Consider the following 4,273-nt stretch of genomic DNA (forward strand, 5'->3'; position numbering starts at 1 on the left):
TCCGGGGGCCTCTCCCGCCGCCACGACCCCCGGAGGCCACCTGCCCGGCGCTCGGGGACGCAGGCGGGCCGCTCGCTCACCGGCGCCGGGAGGACAGCACTTTCAGGGTGTTTTCCGGAGTGAGGGTCACCGCAACGCCCTCGATGCTCTTGGTGGCCTTCTCCGCCGCAAAGCCCCGCTCCCCGGAGGCCACGGCCACGACGTACCAGGGCCCCAGAAGCTGGTGGAGGAGGAGGAGGTGAGGGGGGCCGGCCCCCAGCCCTTCACGGCACCCCCTCTCTCTGGCAGCCCAGGGCCCCTCCCTCAGGCTGGCCCGTCCCCCCAGAGCGGGCACTGGGAGGGTGACCCAGAGACTGCGTGGCCCCCGGGCGTGCCAGGCCCCTAGGACCGACGTGGCTCAGAGCTGGCGCAGGCAGGGGGGCGCTTACCTGCCCAGGGTCCAGCCTTCTCAGCCACGCAGCCTGGGTGCACGGCGCCGACACCATCAGAAGAACAGCGAGCAGGACGCCCCGCATCTTCCCAGCGGCCTGAACGGCAGCCCCGCCGCCTCGGGGCCCGGCTCTGCCGTCCCTCCAGCCCCGAATCCCATGTAGACGCCTCTGCGTGGTCACTGTGGGCGGCGGTAACCTCCAAGACACCCTGCAGGCCTGTCTCCATGAGAGGCGGGGATCCAACCCGCGGGGGTGGCATTACTATTTGGCCGTGGCCTCTGTGCCCGGCCCGGAAGTGCTGGAGGTGGGGAGCGGGCCCCTGGGAGGTCAACGCTGCCATGGCAGCCCCTGCTTCTGCCGGCCTCCTTCCGTTGGAAGGTTCCAGCATGAGCATCCTAAGCCCGGTCACACCACTGACACTCCTGGGGATTCAACCCTCTCCCTTGCTCAGCCTGGGAAGGCCAGAGGCCCTGCTTGTTCACCCTGGCTGGCAGGAGGCCAAGGTCAAGTCCGAGGGCGGCACAGGAGTTCTAGAAGCTGCAGTTTGGATCTTTTGTCTTAATCATTAAAAATCGGGGGGAGAAAAAAATCTCCCACTCCCTCCTGGCCCACCCATTATTCCGCTCTGCTGGCCTTGGCCTCCTGCCCCCACACACAGCCAGCGGCCAGCCGGGACGTCCTGTTCCGCCGCTCCGCCCGTCTGCACTTGCCCACTCCCTGGCCGGGCTCGGCCCTGCTGCCTCCCACCTCTCCTCCATGATCCGGGCCAGCCCCACGGACCGCACATCCCCCAGGCTCCCGTGGGGGTTCTCTGTGGAGGGGGCTTCTCACCCCTGGGTCATCTGAGCCCCTACCTGGGAGCAGAGGACAGAGGGCGTGGCAGGATCTGTCTGGGCCCCTGCGACCCGAGGGAAGGGGGCCGGGAGGACCCTTCCCCAGAGCCGGGGGGCGGGATGTGCGACTACAGTCCAGGCCCCTCGCCAGTCGGCCTCCAAGGGTTCTATCAACACAAAAGCAAGCAAGATGCGGAAGGTGGAGGAAAGGTAAAGCTGTGCGCCTTGCCAGGTCTTTCTAAGGACAGACCCCCGATAAGACCCCGGCCCTGACTGGGGAGATGAGCCCTGTGGGCAAAGGTGAATAGAAGTAAACCAGCCCGGGCACAAGCATGCAGCTGGGCCTCCGGCTGCCCCAGAGCCCGGGGAGTCTCGGGCCAGGAGCGCGGGTTAGGATGGCCCCTGACTGCCGGCCCCTCCGATGCCTGGCGGAGGACGAGGCACGGGGACAGAAACAGCTCCCGGCGCTGGGACCACGGGCAGGCTCCCCAGTCCCGCCGATGGCGCACACACCCCACGCTGCGTGGCCCGCAGACACACCCTGACCCCCCAGCTCTGGGCGCTGGGGCTTCCACTCTGGTGCGCCTGCTGGGCCGCCGGGCCTCTCAGGGTCCCCAGGGGGGTGGGGGGGTTCTGGGGTGGCGCCGATTCCACGCACGGCTCCACCCTCATGATCTTGCCACCCCCCGAAAGCCCAGCCCCCAGCGGGGGTTAGGGTGCCAGCACGTTGCGGGTAAACATGGGACCACGGGGACTGTGAAAACAGCGACACTCACCTGGCGGAGCACGAGAGCCACGTTTGGAATTATACTGTATTTTTTAAATTCTCACAATATAGCTGGAAACCATAAAACACGGGAGAGACAAAAAGACATCTGTGTAACCCAAAATAATCGTACAGAATGCAGGTCTGGGGGGAAATATAGGTACAGTAGGCTCTCCCGAGCCAGGATGAACGGCCGCGCTGCACACGAGATGTCTGCAGTCCCAGGAAAAACCAGATTTTGTAAATAAATGCGTCAGGACAACTGGATATCCATCTGGAAGAAGATTAAAATGAAGCATATTCACCTGTGCATGAGAGGAAACAACAAATGAATCAGAGATCTAAATGCTAAAAGGGGAGTAGAACCACAGGAGTAATGAAAGATCATCCCTGGATTTCCCTTTACCTGGATGCAGGGAAAGGCTTTCTAATCGCATCAGCTCACTCCTGAAGGCAGAAGCACCAGGAGGCACATAAATTCGCAAATAAGGGGTTTGGGGCAGGAGTTTGACCTCATGTCACCGTGGGAGCCCATTTCTCAGGGAATTCTGGGAAAGGCCATGCAGCCCGGCCAAATCAAGCCATTACAAACCCATAAGCCACACTCACTTGCATCAAAATCCAGATGTAATTAAAAAAAGTTTGATAAATAACTTGTCTGTATTTTTAAACTTTTTTCTAGCAAGAATAATGTCATAAACAAAGTCAAAAGATGAATGACAGATCTGGAGAAAGTATTTCCAACATATCCCACATGCAAGGGCTCACAGACATGCTCCATAAGGAGCCTGGGTGACTCAGTCAGTTAAGTGTGTGACTTCGGCTCAGGTCATGATCTCACAGTTTCTGAGTTCAAGCCCCACATCCGGCTTTATGCCGCCAGATCAAAGCCTGCCTGCTTGGAATTCTCTCTCTCTCTCTCTCTCTCTCTCTCTCCCTCCCTCTCTCTCCCTCTTTTTCTCCCTCTCTCTCTCTCTCTCTCTCAAAAATAAAGTTAAAAATTAAAGAAAAAAAGCCAAAAGCCCATCAGAAAAATGGACAAATGACAAAACCAGATAATTCGCACAAAAAAGCTAAAGTGACGCCTAAACATATGAAAAGATGTTTGTTATGAACTGTGTCCCCCCAAATTTCTCTGCTGAAGCCCCAACCCCAGCGCCTCAGAACGCAGCACTACTGGGAGAGGCCGCGCCGGCTAAACACAACTGAGGTCCGTGTGAGAAGAGATTAAGACAGACGCACACGCAGGGGCGCCAGGTGGGGACACGGGACGAGATGACCCTGAGCGGGGCCTCGGGAGGACACAGCCCAGCCACGCCTGGATTTCGGGCTCCAGCCTCCGGAGCTGGGCGCGAATCCACCTGACCCGCAGGTCTGGGGTCCTTCGTAAGGGCGGCCAGTGAGTGCAGAGGGTCCGTTTCTACCCACCAGCGGAGCCCCGCAAATCAAAACAACACTGAGTACCGTGTATCACCCATCACATGGCGAAAAATCGAAGAGTTTGGCCACACCACACACTCCCTGGCCGGGCTGGGAGGCCCTGAGCACGTCACGCTCCGCTGCTCGGACCCCAAAACCTACAGTCCCTATAGAGGGAAACGGGGCAATATCTAACAAAACCCATTTATCTTTTGTTCTAGAACCCCGCTCAGGAATGTACCCGAGGAATCACCCGCAACAACACAAAAAATAGATGTACGGCCCTTACTCCCCGAAACATTGTTTCTCATCCAAAGCTGTCGGAAGCCCCTAAACACCTGCACACAGGAGACTGGTCCGAGGGCGGATGTGCGCCCGCAGCAGAGGCCTCCGCAGCCCAAAGCGGGCTGGTGTGGGCTGACGTGATGGGCAGGCGTATCGTCAGGTGGAAGCAAAGTGCCGACGGGCACACGGAGCTGCCGCTCAGATTCAGAGGGCAGTGAGCGTCCGACTTCAGCTCAGGTCACCATCTCTCAGTTCACAGGTTCGAGCCCCGCGTCGGGCTCTGTGCCGACAGCTCGGAGCCTGGAGCTGCTCCGGATTCTGTGTCTCCCTCTCTCTCTGCCCCTCCCCCGCCCACACTCTGTCTCTCTTCATCAAAACTAAACAAACATTAAAAAAAAATTTTTTAGGGCGCCTGGGTGGCTCAGTCGGTTAAGCGTCCAGCTTCGGCTCAGGTCATGATCTCACTGTTCATGGGTTCGAGCCCCACATCAGGCTCTGTGCTGACAGCTAGCTCAGAGCCTGGAGCCTGCTTCGGATTC

The sequence above is a fragment of the Suricata suricatta genome, chromosome 13 (genome assembly GCF_006229205.1).
Source record: "Suricata suricatta isolate VVHF042 chromosome 13, meerkat_22Aug2017_6uvM2_HiC, whole genome shotgun sequence".
Taxonomy (NCBI): Eukaryota; Metazoa; Chordata; class Mammalia; order Carnivora; family Herpestidae; genus Suricata; species Suricata suricatta.